Here is a 22,436-nt window from a genome sequence, read left to right as displayed (position 1 = left end):
TCTATTCCCTCTATTCTTTAGTTGAGGTTGATTTTCTTGCTTATATGCATTTTGTTTACTAGCCTATTATTTATTCTTTTTTATTTTAAGATTTGAAATATCCTTTTGCCTTTGTTCTTCATCAACAAAGCTTCCTTTTAGTTTTTTATGCTTTTCTCCTAGCCTTTGTTTTACTTTGTATCCTAGATTTACTTTAACGTTAACTCTTCTAACACATTTTAGCTCTAATATATTATAATTTCATTTTATGTGTTGTTGATAGGAATTTAAGTAGACAATAGCACTTCCAAAGCTAATGAAATAGTACAGTGAATGCAAAAATTTCTCACAAAGCAAATATTATTAATTAGATGCACAAAAGTTTTAGATCTAAACAAATAAAATCATAACACCAAATTTATTTGGGAAAATCCATATAGGAAAAAGCCAAACTCTAGAACATAGAGCTCAATTGTATTATAGCAACAAAGAGTTACAATACAAAATATAGAACTAATGCTCTTTAGTAGTAGATAAAAAATAAAGAATTATGTTGTAATTTAGCAACGTGATGATGTCTCAAAAGATAAACAAAGTGTCTCCTCAAAAAGCACTACCATATTTATAGAGCTCCCATATGAAAGGTAGTCAACCATAGTTTCCAAAATCTTGACTCCTACACTTAGGTAGTCATGTAGTGTTCAAAACAAGTTGGTATATCCATGACATGTTGCCAATAGCAATATCCTAGCCACTCTTACTTATCTCTTCCATAATGGTCATCTTTTTCATATGCACTACACCCACTACATAAAAATTATTAAACTCATAACAAGGCATATCCCTTGCACATACATACCTATTAAGAAAAACTCAACAATAAATTTTCTAGAGCTACCTATTGCCTTAATTTTTTTTGCACAATGAAATTTAAGTCTTACTCCTTGTTTTGAGCTTGATGCCAACAATTAATACCTTTAATGTTAAAAAGGGCCCATACTTTATCATTAAAAGTATTAATACTTATTCATGGTTACACACTATTGTTGGAATTCAATAAGTCTTCTTGAAATTAAATATGTCTCTAGTCTTTTTCCTCTATTCCAAAATTTTCATTGGAATTTTACATGTCTCTTCGAACTTAGTTTTAAGTTTTGATAAATGTTCACAATGAAATTTGTTTCAAATTCTTCGAGCCTTCCATTTTTAACTTTTTTTCTAAGGCCCAACACTTCATCTCAAACTAACTTAACTTTTGGCCTTGGTCATGTTTAATTTTCACCAAGTCTTAAGTTTATTTGGTCATTCTTTTAAGTTCAATAATAGCTATTAGACTTTGATGTATTTTTCTAACCAACTCGGGGCCCGACTATTCACTTTTATAAGAAAGTTTTAAAGGTGGAGAGTGTTGGGGTTTTGATAAGCCAACTCTTTATGAGGAAAATTTTCAAAGAAAAAGGACTTATGAATTTCAAAATAGAGGTTAGAACCCGAACAAGTTTTTAAACTTCATTGCCACCTAACATTTCATTCTAAACTATAGCGAAGGGAAAGACAAAGGGATAGATAAAATATTTTCTTGAGCTAATAAGGTTAAAAATGGAGTGAACTAGGACATAATATTAAAATACTCATCGAAGACTGATAAGTTTCCCAAACCAATTTAGACCAAAAATGCTAACACAATACTTGAGGTATTGTGAATTAATTGTAGAGAGTTAGAGTGGGTGAGTGATTAATGTGACCAAGAAGGAGATTATTTATCCGAAATTATAATTTTTAAACCTATAACTCAAGATATTAGCTAAATGTTGAATTAGAGCTTGTAGAAGAATTAATGTAGAACCTATTTAAAAGCATTTTTCATCACTATTTCTGCACTAGAAGTAAGTATTTCAAGTGGCCATTGAAGAAATAATCTATTTACAGTTATATGGTTTCATTTTGGTTAATAAAAGTTGTAGAATCAGGGGGAAACTCTACCAATTTTTTCCTAAGAATTCAAGGTTATAATTTAAAATGAAATACAAATAAATAAGATATGAGCATTTAAAGAGATTAGAAACTTCATTATTGAAGGTTGGGCACATTAGGTTAGGACATATTAATTTAGAAGAATTCTAGACAAAATCAATAACCCTAATAGACATCCCATCACACAAAGATTGGAAAAAAGTGAGTTGTTTGAAGTAGCGACATTTCCAGTAGCCATGTGATTTGCATATTTGGTCATGGGTTGCATCAAAAGATACAACCCAAATACCTAGGAAAATAAAACAAATGACAATAGGTTTATCATAACCCTAGACCGAGCTACAATCCTTAATTACTTTTGGATTCCCAATAGAGTGGCATATTCACATTGAGATTTCACCCTATCACAGACACATATCAATGAGAAAAATGGAAATAATAGAAATTTCATGTCCATGGAGTGATTCATTGTGTCGAGAAGAGGGCAATCCCAATTACCAAAGAAAATTCATAAATTGTACCTAAAAGGAGAAATAGAAAACATAATCATTTTATTGCATAGGCTATGAGGTGATGTTGACACCTTCAATTTCGATGAGTGGATGCTATACAAGCTATATGCTCTTTTGAAAAATACTTAGTGACAAATTGCATACCATGATCAATTTCTTCCCTGTGAATAATTTTTTCTATATGTCAGCTTGTATGATATATTGGCTTGGACTAAATCATGTGGACCAGTTCAATGATAACATTTAGATATATGATTTTTATCTAGACCTTCAACTGCAAACATGTTACTTTATCTTTAAGAGAGTGAACTATGCAATCACAATGAGGCTTGTAAAAGAATTGTAGGGGGACTTAAGCCAAAGAGTTTTGTTGGAGGCCATCAAATTGGTTACCCAATATGAAAGCTATTTCATACAATTTTAGAGGTTTACCTACATCAAAATAGGTGGCTATGATGGTTTCAAACAAAATATACCTAAGTATGTAGAGGACAAATTCGTCATAATCAAGGTATGTAGACAAGTTTGAGAGGTTAACAAAATGTATTCTAAAATAAGAAATCTTAACATTCGATTTCTAATTTACTATGTTTAAAAAACTCAGCCACATTAGATATCAAAAGAGATTTTGTCAAGTATACGGGTTAGTGCAAGAAGTTAAGTCCACTTTTTTGCTAAAAAGTAGAAGTGATTTTCTTAATTTTCAAATTTTGCCACATTTGACCTAAAAATTGAAGCACTTAGAGATTGAATCTTGACAAAAGTGATTAATAATAAATGTAGCACCTAGAGTATAGTTTCTAAATATTTAATTTATTTTAATACCGAAATAATAAAAATTGACTTTCAAAAGGGATTTCTAAAAACCACTATTTAAAATTTCTTGTTTCAGGTTCATACCATGCATGTGTACAAATGAAATGGCTGTCACAACTAGTTTGGAGAATTGTTGGTGGTTATATAATATGTTGCTTTTATTGATGCAACTTGGAGGACATGTTTGTTTGATTTTTGTAGTGTTCCCGTTCAATTTTTTAGCGATCATTCAACCTAGAAGTAGAGTTGTGGTGTTTTAAGTTTAGTGTTGTCAGTTAGTCTAGGTTCTGGTAGAGTGAGCTGATATGGATCATGCCCTTTTGGCCCAGACATATTTTGGTGGTTGAGTTTGGATATTGGTCTCATCATGATGTGTGTAGATTCGCATTAATTTGTGTGCATTGGATAATGTTTTTGGGTCAACTAGTTGTTATGCTTGTAAGGCCTGCCATAATATCATATTAGAATAATTCACATGTTACACAATAACAACCATATATTAATACCACGTGTTCAAATAGAAAATTCAGAGACATGAAATTGCATTTTGACATAATGATATAGTACACAAGCCAATTACAAGCCATACCATAAGGAAAAATATACCATTACAATAGACCACAAGGATGATTACAATTAATACATAATGAACAAACACGAAGACCACCATGATAGGAACTACCAACATACGTCTCCCTCAAGCACACCATAGGAAAGAACATTGTGTGAGCACATTACCACCTTACCACAAAGTAGTTACACTTCCTTGGAATCTTTCATGACATGAAAGATACCCAACCCAACATGAAGAAGACTAGCAATATAATACTGGTAGGAGTAATGGAATTTGTGCAAAATGATACATATAACACAAATATAAAGATAGAATCAATAATCCTTTCTTATTATCTAAAGTAATTTTGAGATCTAAAGGAATCAAATTTGTTCCGATAGGTAAACATAATATAATCTATCATAGAGAAAACACAAGAATGCATCCATTCATATGAAAGCATACAAGACTTTGTATAATGTGTAAGGCACTTAAGAGCACACAAGGACTTAGTAGAGCATGTAAACACATCAATCTATGCATATCCACAAGTCTACTTAACAAGCATTGTATTCATATCAATTAATAGATTTATAAACATCTCCATAATGCATATAAAAATGAATAAAATTTAATAATATTCATGGCACTTGTATTTCTAAAGGAGAACTAATTACAACTAGAATCCCTAAAAATGAGTTGATCATATTCAAAATCAAGCATATGGAGCTATATAAGAACACATATATACATTCAATGCATACCTATGTATACGAAAGCTTCATACTCATGTATACATCCAAAAGAGAAACAATTCAACTAGGTCATCCAAGATTAGGAATGACATTTAATTAATTCATATTTGTATTTTAATTTACTCATTTATCACTTCCATGCTATATCATTAAATAAATTTAACTTAATTTACTAAAACCTAATAAGAATCTATGTTGATAAATTCAACCAATAAAAATAAACTACAATAGGTATTCTTCCCATTTCCCATTTATCTTCTCTTGATGAAAATTAAAGTTCATTTAAAGTTTAATATTGTAATGCTTATCATAAGTGATGTAGCACTCATTTAAATATACATTATTGAAAAGAAAAACTATATTATCTTTATTGACATTGCCATCATCCTTATAAGCTATTATTCTAGTTTTATCTTGTAGTTGTAAAGGAGATGAAATTATTATGGGAATATCATTATACAAGGGCATTCACGAAAAGAAGAGAGGCTTCTCATAGATTGAACAAAGAAGAGGAAGGATGCACAAGGTTTAAGTACTACATAAATATCTATTGTAATCTAAAGGTCAAGTCAAGAATGCTAAGTCATTGTGGTCATACATATACAACTCTACGTAAGTAATTGTCTCATCTTATCCTTAGAGGCCATGATTCATGTATTGAAGTAGCATGGTATCATCGGAGAGAGATACAAAGCTAAAAGACAAAATCTACTAACACTAATACACCTTTGAGTTGTGCCTTTAAAAAACGGAAATTTAAACACTTAAATATGTAAAAGCTATAACAACAATGAAGATCTTATTAGGAAATTCATATAATTTGATAAGATTGTACTATGATTTCAACAATTTAATGGCTAATGTCAATCTCTCTTTGTGGGTAGAAGATAAATAAGATCAGCTATTAGAATCAAGTGATATTTTATCATGAAAGGATTGCAAACTATACCCATAAGATTTTGAATAGAAAATTAGGATAAAGATCTTGCCAGATAATGTGCAAGTCATGGGTGGAGATTAAAGAAATCAAAGCACAGTCTATGCCATAGTTGAGACTAAATTCCAACCTGAGCCATTATATTCCCCTTTGATATTCAAGAACATATATTAATGCCAAAACAATAAATAATATTTCTATCAATATCTACCTAAAAGGGAAACCTCATGCATCAATCAAGCTAAAGGTCAACTGTAGAGCAACCACATAGAAGAGGAACTGAATATAAATGATTTGCAATTTCATCACATGTATGGAATATTACATGAAAAAGAAATAAACTATATTTGTCACTACTAAGTGTGGAGATAAAGATATTATGAATCAGCTACTTCCAATTAGGTAATGCAATAGTAACATGATATTAAAGGATCAATAAATTGACCTATCCAATGTCACATAAAGGAATATTGGAAACACAGATGATATATCCTTATCTACACAGTTAAGTGTTAATTACTGACCGATTCATGTCACAAATCACATAACTACTAATATGAAATCCATCGCTAAATGATCTCCCTTAAATATCCTTGTAACTTGTTCAACATGTTGGCCTCAAGATGAAATAAAATAAACTTGTTGGCTTCTATATCACAAAGTATGATATGCATTATCCTGATGATCTTAATTGATATCAGCATACACGCTACCTCCAATTCCACAAAAGATTTTATTGGGGCCCAAAATACCTTAACTGGGCCCTATACTTAACTAGGTCCTAAATGTGAGTTATTGGTACCAAGACTAATTGGTTAACAAGTGTAAAGTAAAGTGTGTATACTAAGTGACCCAATTAATACAAAATAATAAAGCAATGCTTCTGGATGAGAAATACCAACCCCTGAAGATGAGTTGCCATCAATGACAACCCAAAAAGAAATTTACCTCAGAAGGTGACTACCGGATGAGTGTCAATTGCCAACATGTTCAACAATTGGCATTAGAGCCAAGTTCCTCTAAGGAAGCTTAACTACTTGAGGAAAGGTTTGATATGTTACAAGATGGATCTTACAAGGTACCAAAGTTAGATTACATCTTTTGGAAACTTAGAATGAAAGGATGTTCAAGTTATCTTTAGGGTTTAGAGTTTGGAACTCAGTTAGAGAGTTTTATACAAGTCCTCCCACTCCTCCAATAGATGCATCATAGATTAGGTTGTATGAAAAAAATGGAAAAGAAAGAAATACAAGCAATTCTTGTTCATATATTGTGAGATAGATCTTACTGTGGTTTTTTCCTTCTTGGGTTTTCCACATAAATCTAGTGTTCTCTTGTGCATGTATGTTTATTGCTTTATCTTTCATTAATTTTGATCAAATTAAGGATTATGGAATTTGAATTCTACTATAGAGTTTAATTTTCATTCAACATTGATTTACCCCTACTTTCAGTCTTAGGGTGTGCTCAAGAATTGGTATTAGAGCCAAGTTCCTCTAAGGAAGCTTAACCACTTGAGAAAAGGTTCAAGATGGATCTTACAAGGTACCAAATATTGATGGAACTAATTAAACCTTTTGGAATGTTAGAATGGAAGGATGTTCAAGTCCTATTTAGGGTTTGGATTTTGGAAATTAGTTAGGGATGGTTATATAGCTCCTCCCACTCCTCCAATAGATGCATCTGAGATTAGGTTGTATGAAAACAATGGCAAAGCAATAGATGCAATCATCAATGGATTGGTAGATTCAAAACTTGTGATGGTGATGCACTATGGCATTGCTAAATAGATGTGAAAAAACTTAATATAATTTATGAAGCACATGATAAGATAATGAAAATCCAGTTCTATAATTTCAATTGCAAGGTTGAGAATTTGAAGATGTCTAAGGATGAGGACATTGCTAGCTATATGCTTTGAGTTTATGAAGCAGTAATTTGCATCAAAGTTATTGGCATTTAATTGAAAGAAGATGAAGTTGTGAAAAATGTACTTAGATCTTTTCGTAAAACTTGTAGTCCTAAGGTATCTGCTATTGAGGAAAGTAAGGAATTGGATAAATATTCAATGGATCAACTATATGGAACTTTGATTTACTTAAGATGGGATAGTTTGGTAAAGATACTCCTGAAAAGAAGCTACAATCGGAATCAATAAAAAGGAAGGAGATGAAGTTCCTAGGTAGTGTGATGGATTTGATGAAATTTGAGAAAAAATTATGTGAACATTGAATAATGGTGCAGTAAAAAGAAAAATAGAACATTTCAGGAGATGGAAAGGACAATGTTGAATGATGCAAATATGTTAGATGTATATTGAAAAATGCAGTTCATAGTTCAATCTATATTCTTGACAGGATGCAATTGAGGGTCAACAACTCTAAGACACCTTATAAGATATGGTATGGAATACCTGCAACTATCAGAATCTTTGGAAGCAAATTTTATATCAAAAAATATGAAGGAGACTAGGTAAAGTTTGAATTAAGATGTGATGAAGGAATCTTCCTTGGTTACATAACTAGAAGCAAGGTCTAGAGATGCTACAACAAGAGATTGAAGAGGATGGTTGAAAACACAAATATTAAATTAGATGAAGTTTGGAGTCAAAATAAGCAACTTTTGACCTAATCGAGAATTTTCCCAGAAAAATAGTAGCCCTGCCAAAGATACCCCTTATTAACAAATAAACAATTTTTTTGGGTGATGCAAGATTGCTAGATTACAACTTGTCTGCTCTTGCATTAATACCTCATTGGAGCATGCATTCAAAACACAAATGACATTTGATAGAGGTAGATGAAGAAAAAATCTAGGATTCAAGGTAAGAGGAAGAGGAAGAGGACGATATAATTACCAAAGAGAAGAAAGGATTCCAGATCCAAAAGGAAGGAGAAATCAAAGTTTCATCTCAAGGGTACACAATAACAATCGGGAACCACATTTAAGGTATGACAAATAAAATGTTCAATTTTCTTATTGCAAGAAGAATGGTCACTTTGTAAATGAATGTCAAAAGAAACAAGAAGATTTGTGAAAGAAAAATGCAAATATATCTGAGAGTAGTTTGAAGAGATTGTTTATTACATACCCACCTATGAGTTCATGATCTATGTCCATTTTTATCCTTTGTAAGTTCAATTTAAAGAATAACATTTGTGACTTCCACTCATAGTAGCTATATGGAGTATGAGGAATATTTGAGGCATATCCATATTGAAAATATAGAGTATAATAAAAGAACAAAAATATTACCTCACGATACAAATGTCCAACCCCTTTATTTAGTAAAATATTATACTTTCTTGTAAATTTTTAAAAGGATAAGCCAATTTATAAGATCTAACTTCAAATTGAAATATTATGTATTTGAATTTTTTCCCCAAAAATTACATGTAGATATATATCTCCTCAATACCTTTTAAATATCGTGCAAGAATCAGGAAAAACAAATATCTATGAAAAAATTATGATCTTAGAGGCCTAAAAGAGAGATATAAAATTAATTGGTAATAATAGGCACCTATAACAAGGTTTGGAATAATTATGTATACTAGTATGGAGTACTCAAAACTAGATTTTAAACTATAATATCTTATTTTTGAAATTTGTCTCATGGGTGAAAAGTTACACCACTAAAAAATTAGCTATTCATGTAACCAAAGAGGGGTTACCAACACTATTGGATAGGTGGTTTGGTTGTGTTTCTATCTTGGATGATGAAATATGTTTAAAATATTGGATGAGCCACTCATAGGGTGGTGCCATGGTGGTTTACATATTCAAGCAACTTGAGTGGTGCTGGAGAGATCATCATTAGTAGATTAGTGTATAAGAGCAGTATGGTTGGGGTTGTGAGAATCCCCACTAAAATCTAATCCCAAAGGGTTACAAAGTCTAGGGGCCTAAATCCCAACAATTAGGAACCTTATTGTATGATAACTTAACCTATTTGATACTTTTTGTAATCGTGGGAAATACGTAATTACTTAGTCTAGCTATGCAAACAAGGAATAAACCCACTTGCTTGTTGTTACATTTTAAGAGGGATGAACTCATTAAATTCAATCCCAAAATTTGAAAAGGGGTTAAATGTTGACTGAGTTACTATGTGTTTGAAGGTGCTATTTGATTTAAAAATGGAAATGCAACTTTGAAATAGATATAATATCCTCTGTGGAATTTATAATATGTTTTGATTACATATTTGTTTAAGTCCATTGAAAGAATGTTTTGTAACAACTTTAATTTGGTTTGGAACGTAATCCTCAATTTCCTCGTCTTCTGTCAAACAACCTTGTAATGAGTTTTTTGTATGGTATTTTTTCATTCTTAAGCATTGGAATATAAAGATATTGGACTTATAAAGGCATTCTAACTCTTATTTTAAAGTTACATAGTGTCCACACAAGATATAGTTAATACAAATTAAGCAATGGAAAAAAATATTATAAATGATAATTGTGTTAACAAGAAAAAAAATCTTGATGCATTGATACATGATTGTCAAGCGTTCACTTATACATGATGTAGATATTTTAATATATATATATATATATATATATATATATATATATATATATATATATATATATATATATATATATATATATATATATATATATATATATATATATATATATATATATATATATATATATATATATATATATATATATATATATATATTCTTTTGGATATTAAAAATGCAAAAATTTTGCCATCAATAATATTGTTCAGTGAACTATTTTTGGATTAGATTGTGTAAAAAATTTTTTAATCAATTTTTTGGATTGATGTCACAATATGTGAATCCATTTAAATATTACTAAAAAATTCTATTTAAAAGGTTTCGAAGACATACCAATTATGATTAGTGCAAAGACATAATATGCCCAATCCAACCTCTTATACCCATATTCAATAAATAAAATAAACTTTCATATTTAAAAAAACTAGATCACATTCATGTAAATTAATACGAATTATGTATGCAACACATAAAATGTACCATTGACTGCATATTGATTGAAAATTACAAGACAAATGGTTTCTATTTTCTTCATTTTTTTTATTAATTGATAAATATGGTTAAAAATTCACTCTTTGTGTTGATAGATGTTGCCTATTAAATAATCCAAAATAGTGGACTTATACTTCACTTGTTTCGGTGAGAAAGATTTGCGACACTCGAAGAAGTAGATAGATCCAATAATTTTTTTTTTTTTTTCATAATTTTATCCTTATTTATCTTTATGCTGGACCTGAGACTTATTAAGTACCTGAAATTTTCTTATCTAAAATTTAAATAATAGTAGAATTGAGTCAGAGAATTTTTTTCGTAAAAGTATCCAAATCTATGAGGGGAGAGCGTATGAAAAATGTAACTGATTCTTTGATTTCCTTATCCTGCACTGAGGGTTTCAAGTTAAATACCAATATTTTAGAAACAAATATAATAAATCTTAGTGTGGTGCTTGGTGTAATGATCTATTTCAGAAAGGGAGTGTGTGCAAGTTGTATATTTGAATAATCTAGCTGGATCCAACCAACTGCACTTTGTAGATAAAAAAGTGCATGATCTCAACAAATTACTTCTAAAAGGGAAAAAAAGAAATATGGAAGAACTATAGCATTTCGTAATTGATTGAGAAATTTTCTTACCAATCCCAACCAACAAGAGAAATTATTTAGAATGGTTAAAGCTAAACTACTTGAAGTCCAAGCACAACTGGGTACTCTTTCCACCACTGTGCTATATGTAGATACTTATATAAAAAAAATATCACTTTTCATAAGAGAATTTATGCAATATATAATTTTATTACAATGTCTTTAATCCATGTCTAGGAAGATGGCATATGCAAGATCTCAATCATGATTAAGTGATTTGTCAATGTTACTTTTAAATAATTAAAAAGATATTTAGTATATTTCTCATAATTAAATTAATATTTCATGCCAATTCTATTCAAAACACTTAACCTTACAATTAATTATGTAAAAAAAATAAAAAATAAATTTTATTTATGTTTCTTTTTATATTAAAGCTACATTTACACAAAGAGAAAAAATCTATTTGTTATATCCTTAAATGCTCTATATTGTACCTCTTTAAATCATAACTTGAAATACATCTGAGATAATTTTTTATATCAAATATTTTTGTAACTCCTAGATAAAATCAAATAGAATATTTTTGATCATGTTACAAATAGAATATGATCCATTGATCTAATATGGAATAGGAGATAAGATAAAACGTGTACTAAAGAATTCTAGAATGATTCCTCACTCTCTACTTGTGAACTTATCATGTGAACATTTGTCAATAGGTTGTAACTTATCACTAGTTAGATAATGCGCCTTGTCTACATCACAAAAGGGAAACCATATAGGAAATATCCTTGTTCATGCCAACATTTACAATGTCAATTATAGTTAGTATCCATTTAGTACTAACATAATAATTTTGTATGAAAATTTGACATTAAAATAACTTAATAATAAGGAAAACAAAATAACTAAAAATTTAAAATCACCAAATACATCTAAAATTTATTTGATAGTTCAAAATCTCTCTATATGAAGAAAGAAATATGGCTAATACTAGGTATTACAATTTAACACCATATATGAAAATAACTATAGATTAAATCATAGAAGCAATTTCTTAATTTATAAATAATAATATAATTTGCTTTGAATGAAATAAAACACAAAAAAAAAATGATCATGACACATTCAAATTCTCCCCCAAAAATCCTTCGAATGATATCTAGTGGCTTACTTCAAAATTCTACACAAATTATCATGCTACTAAAGATGCTAATGAGAAAAATGGGTAGATTTCACCAAAAAAATATCAAGAAACACTACAAAATTATAGTTTTTAAAAACTAAGTCAAATCAAAGCTAATTTTCCTTCAACTGATGTTTCAATTTATTCACAATAATGAAAGGTGGATCTAAAAATATTGGGGTTTTAGAACTACTAGATTCTTGAGCTCAAGGCAATATTTTTGTAGGATTTTAAATGAAAATATTATTTGCAATTCAATTTGTTTTTTAATGAAAGGTGGATCTAAAAATATTGGTGTTTTAGAACTACTAGATTCTTGACCTCAAGGTAATATATTTTTAGGATTTTAAATGAAAATATTATTTGCAATTCAATTTCTTTTTCCAGGCATGAGGCAAGGAATGTCCCAACTACTTAAAATTTATCTTTTCTAGCATGAGAAAACTATTTATGTAAAAAATTCTACAACATATAAGCTATTAGTTGAATATACCTTCTACTTATAAAAAATAATAAACTAATGTTAGAGGGAGGTGTAATGGTCATTGTGATAGAAAATATTTATAATCTAATATGCTAGAGAGTGCAGTTCAATTTGTGCGTAGAAAATACATTATTTTTTTTTTTTTGTATATAATCTAATATCTAAAATATGATGAATTAGATTGTTATGTTTTGTGTATAGAATGTTTATTTTGTAGGCTTACTTTTATTATATAGATAACACTAATAATGTTGAGAAATATGTGTTTGAAGGTGCTATTTGATTTAAATATAGAAATGCAACTTTGAAATAGATATAATATCCTCTGTGGAATTTATAATATGTTTTAATTACATATTTGTTTAAACCCATTGAAAGAATGTTTTGTAACGACTTTAATTTGGTTTGGAACGTAATCCTCAATTTCCTCGTCCTCTATCAAACAACCTTGTAATGAGTTTTTTGTATGGGATTTTTCATTCCTAAGCATTGGAATATAAAGCTATTGGACTTATAAAGGCATTCTAACTCTTATTTTAAAGGTACACAATGTCCACACAAGATATAGTTAATGCAAGTTAAGCAATTGAAAAAAATATTATAAATGATAATTGTGTTAACATGAAAAATAATCTTGATGCATTGGTACACGATTGTCAAGTGTTCACTTATACATGATGTAGATATTTTAAATTAATATAGAATTTTTTTCTTTTGGATATTAAAGATGCAAATTTTTTACCATCAATAATATTGTTCAGTGAACTATTTTTTGATTAGATTGTGTAAAAAGATTTTTAATGAATTTTTTGGTTTGATGTCACAATATGCAAATCCATTTAAATATTACTAAAAAATTCTATTTAAAAGGTTTCAAACACACACCAATTATGATTAGTGTGAAGACATAATATGCCCAATCCAACCTCTTGTAACCATATTCAATAAATAAAATAAACTTTCACATTAAAAAAAACTAGATCACATTCATGTAAATTAATACGAATTGTGTATGCAACACATAAAATGTACCATTGACTGCATATTGATTGAAAATTACAAGATAAATGGTTTCTATTTTCTTCAAATTTTTTATTAATTGATAAATATGGTTAAAAATTCACTCTTTGTGTTGCATAGATGTTGCCTATTAAATAATCCAAAATAGTGGACTTATACTTCACTTGTTTTGGTTAGAAAGATTTGCGACACTTGAAGAAGTAGATAGATCGAACAAATTTTTTTTGTTTTCATAATTGTATCCTTATTTATCGTTATGCGGGACCTGAGACTTACTAAGTATGCAAAATTTTCTTATCTAAAATTGAAATAATAGTAGAATTGAGTCAGAGAATTTTTTCCGTAAAAGTATCCAAATCTATGAGGGGAGAGCGTATGAAAAATGTAACCGATTCTTTGACTTCCCTATCCTCCACTGAGGGTTTCGGGTTAAATACCAATATTTTAGAAACAAATATAATAAATCTTAGTGTGGTTCTTGGTGTAATGATCTATTTCAGAAAGGGAGTGTGTGCGAGTTGTATATTTGAATAATCTAGCTGGATCCAACCAACTGCACTTTGTAGATAAAAAAGTGCATGATCTCAACGAATTACTTCTAAAAGGGGAAAAAAGAAATATGGAAGAACTATAGAATTTCGTAATTGACTGTGAAATTTTCTTACCAATCCCAACCAACAAGAGAAAATCTTTAGAATGGTTGAAGCTAAAATACTTGAAATCCAAGCACAACTGGGTACTCTTTCCACCGCTGTGCTATATGGAGATACTTCTATAAAAAATATATCACTTTTCATAAGAGAATTTATTCAATATATAATTTTATTACAATATCTTTAATCCTTGTCTAGGAAGATAACATATGCAAGATCTCAATCATGATTAAGTGATTTGTCAATATTACTTTTAAATAATTAAAAAGAGATTTAGTATATTTCTCATAATTAAATTAATATTTCATGCCAATTCTATTCAAAACACTTATATCTTTAAATGCTCTATATGTTACTTTTTAAATCATAACTTGAAACACATTTGAGATAATTTTTTATATCAAATATTTTTGTTACTCCTAGATAAAATCAAACAGAATATTTCCACTATTAACAATTTCAGATTTCTGAATAGCCACACATAGTTGAAAACATCCTGGCCTCCATTTTCGAGGATTCCATAGACTGTGAAGTTACATTCTTTTTAGGACATTCTTTTTAGGCCAATCAGATAGTTGCGTTGGCTTGAGCTTGAAAATAAATCAAATGAGAAGAAATTACAGAAGAACCAATCGTCCCTTCGTCAATTACTCTTCAAAATTTGCACGATATCGCACAACAACTAATATCACAAATTTAATAACTTTATTATGATTTATTGTTTCATACATGAATCAAGCAACTTATAACATGTTCGAATTAATGTTTTCATTTTTCCATTTTTAATAGACATAATTGTAAAATTCAAGCTTTAATTTCTTTGAATTAATGCCTCTTGTCTTTTATGTAAGTGCATACATATAGGTTGGGTTATAATTGAAAAATATTTGTTAGATTTATGATCATTTAAAAATTTTGTCTTTATTTTTTAATTGTTTCAATAATTTTATTTTCTTATGTAATTTTAAGAATTAAAAATATCATTTATCTTTATATATTTACAAGGGTGAAAAGTTCATCCTTGTAAATATAATTATTTCATGATCAAAATTATAATTATTAAAGAAACTATCACCATTTTGCATTTATAGGTAATAGTTCATGGAATTCACAATTGTAGTAACTAATTTCAAATGCAATATGTTGAAAAGAACATTAATATACAATATATATTTTTATATTGTGTAAATAAATCTTAGGAGTCTTGGATTGTGCTACAAGTTCTATCCAAACATTTAAATGCTACTTGTTATCTTTAAAATTATACAAAAAAATAAAATTATAAATAAAGACAAAATTTTCAAATCTTCAAAAATCCTACATATATTTTTCCATTAAAAAGAATCTATGACATTTTTTATCATATTAAAACATTCAAAAATAAACACAAAATTAAAAGAAAAGAAAATCATCATTACACATTTTTTACCCTTACAATTATATGAAAATAAATGATATTTTTAATACTGAAAAATATATAGGAAAATAAAATTATTGAAACAAATCCATGTAGTATTTTTGAACTAAAATTTTGACCTTATAAATTATATAGAAATTAAACCCTATTTATAGTTCAAAATTTTTGACCTTATAAATTATATAGTTCAAGCCATTTCAAATTTGAATTTTACAATTATATCTATTAAAAATCAAATCATGAAAACATTGATTTACTCATAAATAAAAAGCATTAGTTCAACATGTTAAAGTTTCTTAATTCACAAGTTCATAGACAATAAATCATAAGTTATTAAAATATAATTTTATATTTTAATAATTAGTTTTATATTGAAAATTATATACAAATAGATATAAAATAATGATTATAATTTTTTCATATATAAGATATTCTAACACTAATTATTAAAATATAAAATTATATTACAACATATAATATAAATCAAATAATTTTTTTAAAAATTAAAATATAATAAATAAATTATTTCTAGTTTAAATTATAGAAACATTTTATAATTAAAAACTAATTAGTAAAAATAATTAAAAATATAATAAAATATTTTTATTTTATTTTTAATAAACAAAATAAATAATATAACAAATAAATTAATAACTAATATATTTTAATTTATATATCAAATACGATGGACGTTGTGTATCCGTTTCTTCAAATTTATATTCATATATGTGTCCAGTGTTATTTTTCCCATATATGTGTCCAGTGTTTCTTTCTAACGGAAGACAAGTGAAGGGAAACGAGGAATGTGAGAAGTAATGACAAAAATGTCTGGTTTATTGTGGCTGTGGACCCGACAACTCTAACTTAGGGCTTAGAGTGTGCCAAATTAAAAACTAATAGAACTAATGGTAATACTAAAAATATAGTTCCAAATCTTTTCATGTAGATTTTCCCTTATCAGCATCAACTATCAAAAAGTTGGAGAGATTTACAGGGAGGATTGGAAAGTGCTGATCCTCTCAAGCTTAGAGAGCTCATTAATAGGCAATGCCCTGAGCTTGAGGAGTTGCCAAGTCTCTCCAAACTCAACTGCATGGAGAAGATTCAGATTGAGTCCTGTGACAAGCTACAGAGCATTACGCTACCAACAACACTCATCAGTCTGTCTATACACAGTTGCAAAGATTTGCAAAGAGTGGTATGGTCCGCTGATTATTAGTGAGTGTCATGTGCTTGAGGAGTTGTTGAGTCTCTTTACACTAAGTTGCACGGAGATTATTGAGATTGAATCTTGTGACAAACTATAGAACATTACGCTGCCAACAACACTCAACAGTCTGTCTATATATAGTTGCAGAGATTTGCAAAGAGTAATAGGGTCTGGTGATCTTATTAAACTTGCAAAGCTGATTATTAGTGAGTGTCCTGAGCTTGAGGAGTTGCCGAGTTTCTTTACACTGCGACATGGAGAAAATTCAGATTGTCTCTTGTGAGAAGCTCAGAACATTATGTTGCCACAAGCACTCATCAGTCTATCTATACAATGGTGCAGAGATTTGTAAAGGGTAGCAGGATACAATGATCTTACCATACTTGTAGAGCTGATTATTAGTGATTGCCTCGAGCTTGAGGAGTTAGGATCCATTGATTTTATTAGTGACTAGCCTAAGCTTGAGGAGTCGCCAAATGTCTCTAGATTGAGTTTGGGAATTGAGCATTCTAAATCAGATCAGTGTGTTTATTATAAATTTGATGGTGATAATTTCTTGTACATTGCATTATATATTGATGATATGTTATTCATTGGTAAAGGGAAAGGTATGATTTCAGATTTGAAGTCTCAGCTCGTTGTTAAATTTGAAATGAAAGATCTTGGTGCAACAAAGCACATTCTTGGGATGGAAATTAGAAGAGATAGAGTGAACAAAAAGCTATGGCTAGGCCAGAGCAAGTATGTGAATTCAGTATTACAGAGGTTCAAAATGCAGGATTGTAGACCATTACATGTTCCTTTTACAGTTGGAATGAAATTATCTGCTTCAGATTGTCCTACATCCCCATCAGAGATGAAAGACATGACAAGAGTGCCTTACCAAAGTGCAGTTGGAAGTTTGATGTATGCTATGGTTTGTACTAGACTAGACATTGCCCAAGTAGTGGGAGTTCTTTCCAGATATATGTCTAATCTCGGTAGAGTTCATTGGGATGCAGTTAAAAGAGTCTTCAAAAATTTGAAGGGTACCTCAGAGTATTCTTTGTGTTATCATGGTAATTCGATTGGAGACATGAATTCCCTTGGTAGACATGGTTATGTGGATTCAAACTAGGCAGGTGATATTTAAAGTAGAAGATCCACTAGTGCTTATGTGTTTACTTTATTTGGTGGTGCAATTAGTTGGATGAGTAAGCGACAGGCTGTGGTTGCTTTGTCCACTACTGAAGCAGACTATATGGCAGCTACTCGTGCATGTAAAGAAACCATTTGGCTTAAGAGTCTGTGTTCAGATATTGGAATAAAACAAGGTATAGTAACAATTTATTGTGACAATCAGAGTTCGATATGCCTAGCTAAATACCTGACATTTCATGCCAGGACCAAACATATTGATGTTCACTATCATTTTGTCAGAGATATGGTCAAAGATGGTAAGGTGAAGCTGGTTAAGGTAGAAAATTTGATGAATGTTGTAGATGCTTTAACTAAGGTTGTGAGCATAGAAAAATTCAGATGGTGTTTGGAGTCTATGGGCCTCATGGCCCCTAGCAATTGATTCATTGTGTTGAAACTCCCTTTTCTCTTGCAAGGTGTTCGACAAGTGGGAGAATGTTGGGAAAATCGTGTCTCAACCTTGCATTTACATGAGGTTACTATTTATAGTAAGTTTTCATTTGAGCACACAATGGTGTGAAATTATCCCTGAAGCTTCTAGTTGGCTAGATAAGCATTCCAATAAAGTTGCATCGCAAGATCACAGCTAATTTTGAAGATATTAAAGTTTTTCATTTTTAAAGGGTGTAATGAAAAGTTTAAACTTAATTTTGAAGTCTTTAGAGGCTTCGAAACACCTTGGAAAGTGTTTTTCATCTACATAGCGCATAGAAAGTTACGAGGTGATAGAGAACTTCACAAGCTTTCCAACACTTCAAATAGTTCGTCAATCGGACACACGGTTCTCAAGTTATGGCCTCTGAAAGTTTGTACTCCTATAATAGGAAACATAATTTGTATCAGACACATAAATGAGTTGTAAAAGGGAGGAACATGCGTTGATATGTGTTTTAACATGTCATAGGGCATCTAAAAGGGAGATAAGATTGACTACACTTTATTGGGTGGTTTTAGCTCATGGTTTTGTAATATTGTTTGACAGTTTCTTGTATTGTATCTCCTATATATGAGGTGCGTGAGATAGAGGTTGTATGTAAGAGTCTTATGGAAATTGATTTACCTTTGAGTGTCTGATTAGTGGTACTCTTATGAAGAACTTGCTTTGGAAGTATATTGTAATCTATTTTTTATTGCTGAATAATATATTGAGTTGATTTTGGAGTGTAATCTAGTATATTGTAATCTATTTTTGATTGCATTACCCTCTTCTCAAGGTTGATGTAGGAAGTTGTTCCCTTTACTTAACTTCCTTACACATATCTGATCTAAGACGATTTGTACATGCTGATTATTGTCAATTTCACATCTTTAGCCCTAGATCTTGCATTCAATTTACATTTTTTACATAGTTCATTTTCAACTCAACTCAAGTCAAGGAGTGTTGAATTCACCTTATGCTCAATCCTTTTCAATTAGGTTTGAGGTTGAGCCAAGTGGATCCATTATCCTTCTAAATTTCATCATTGTAGATAGGTTTAATTCTTAGTTTGTATTTATAAACTTGTAAACCCTATTTCCCAAGATTACACATAGTTTGCACACTGGAAGGCTCTCCCAATAAAGTATTCAAAGGATAATGGTGTGGAAGAAGGTGATGTAAGATGCGTGTGTGTTGAAAATTAATGAGATTAATTACTTAAATTAAAGAGAAACTACTAGGTGCACATAATTATTCCATATATGTGAGAAGCGATATGGAGTTATCAGGTAAAGTTTCTAAACTTAATTTTTTTTTCTCTAGACGCTCTCGATATTCCTCCACATATTCTACTATTGTGATCATAGCTAATTTTGAAGTATCATCTTCATTTGAATCTAAAACATCATCTATCAATAATTGACTCCATATTTGAATAGAGGGTTTCGTAGGTGGTATAATGATAGTTCCTTCTATTTAATCCCATTTGAGATGGTTATGTTTCTAGATCTATAGTCAATGAGAGAAGAAACTTTGGTTGGCCAAAGGCATCCCAAAATTATGGGGTATCTCTCTTTCTTCTTCTTGTCCTTAAGGACAAGAAAATTAACTGGGTAGTCCCAAGTGTTGATGGTAATAATTACATCTTCTACTTTCAGATTTCTTTATAGCCACACATAGTTGAGAATACTAATAAAAAAAGTCATGTAATTTGGGTGCCTTGGAAAATTTTATTAAAGAATGAAAGAAACTTTGAAAAAAAATGGATTGAGCCCTTAAAAATATAAACTCAAAGTTCCAATAATATAGGCCATCCTCTAAATTCATGAGATGGGTTTTCCTCCTTGGTTCTTAAATGCATAGACATTTGCATGTCTATATTGATGGTTTTGTTACTACTTATCAAATTGCCATTAGTTTTATATCCAAAGTCATTCTATATACTCTAGTCGGTTACTACTACCGAAATATTCAGTTGGTATGCACAGTCCAGTCGGTTACAGAAGAAAGTAGTCACAGAGCCCAGTATGCACCGAGCTATCTACCAAGCATCATTCCATATCTACCAAGTAGCAAAGATGATACACTGAGATGATATACACCGAGTGAAACGTGTTACCAGATTCATTGAACCTGGACACACATATGAAAACATGTTACAATATCGAGGAACATAGAACTGTTATCACATTGGAAATTGCACTTAAAGATTGTGTATGATTTTGAGGTCATCTAACCAATGAAATATTTTGCATGGTTATTCATTCAAGAAATCATGTTTGTAAGATCGAACCAATGAATCAGATCATCGACATAAGAGATCTATTTATACAGCATGGAGTAAGGATAAAAGTATGAGACATGGATATACACAAGTGTATGAAGCAAGACATGTGTGATGCATGAGAAAGCACTAAGTGTTATGACTGTTATAGAAACACAGAGGTCACCAAGAAGGATTTCAGAGAACAGTCAAAGAACAGAGTAAATAGAAGGGTTTACCGAGTTACTTTATGGGTTACTGAGGTATGCTATAGGCAAGGTAATCTTATTTTGAGCACATAGAATCTGCTATAACATTCCAGATGTAAAGTTGCAAATAGTTGTAAAGATTTTATTGAAAATTTTGAAGTTGTAAGAGAAACCTTTAACAGGGTAAAAGATTGTAATCAAGTCTATAAATTGTAAAGCCTTTAACTAGGTACAACATTTAGATTAAGTGTTGTAAAATCCTTTAGCAAGGTAGATCTAACAGATCTTGATACTCCTAACAGGGTAAGCTATCAGAAATAGCTAAATATGTAGCTCTAACCGAGCAACCTTTATTATTGCAGTAGTGAAGTTGTGGGTGCCATCCCCACCACAGTTTTTCTCTCTAACTAAGAGTTTCTGCGTAACCAAAATATATGTGTTATGGAGTGAATCATGTATGATTGTTATTTATTTGTTTTAGCTTTATGTTATGTTACAGTAGTTTTTGGTTTATGCATAACAGTAAAGATATTGTTGATAAAATAATTTGAAGTACTGATTCACCCCTCCCCTCTCAGTACATTAGCTTTCCATATTGGGCCTAACAAGTTTTGCATATGAGAATTTTTACACTGTTTTGACATTGTTGTTCTATAGACAATACCAAAGAAAAACATCAAAAATCAAATGTAGATGCACAAGAACAATCAACATATTGATCCATATTTTTAATAATTCTTTCTATGGAAATATAACATTGGCCTAAATTTTAAAGTATGACTATTTTTCCTAGTCGTAGTCACAAAATATAATTCCAATTTTAACAATGTTTAAATAGTCAGGGAAATAAACAATTTTCAATGAAAAATCATAAATAAACTAATTCAATGGACCACTTCTTTGACAAGATCTATTAATATTTTGTTTGCCATGAGATATAGCATTATTAATCTTTCCATACGCTCTAGATTTTTTTTTTTCCAGCTTCCTCCCACCTTGTGTTTTCTATCAGTTCCTCCAACGCTCTATTCCAATCCTTTTATTCTTAACTTTGTAGAAACATTTGATTTTAAATACTCCAAAATAAGTTAATTGTGCAAAATTAAGAACCTCATCCAACTAGTGACACCTAATAATCACTAGACATTGAAAGTTTACAATGATATCATGAATACCCCTTTATGTTTCTCCTTGTTATACACTCAAATTAATTTTATTTGATCATACTTGATAGAACTTTTATCTTTATCAGATA

This window comes from Cryptomeria japonica, chromosome 7 (assembly GCF_030272615.1).
Source record: "Cryptomeria japonica chromosome 7, Sugi_1.0, whole genome shotgun sequence".
NCBI classification, from domain to species: Eukaryota; Viridiplantae; Streptophyta; class Pinopsida; order Cupressales; family Cupressaceae; genus Cryptomeria; species Cryptomeria japonica.
The sequence above is the reverse complement of the archived record's forward strand: the minus strand, read 5'-3'. Positions refer to the sequence as shown.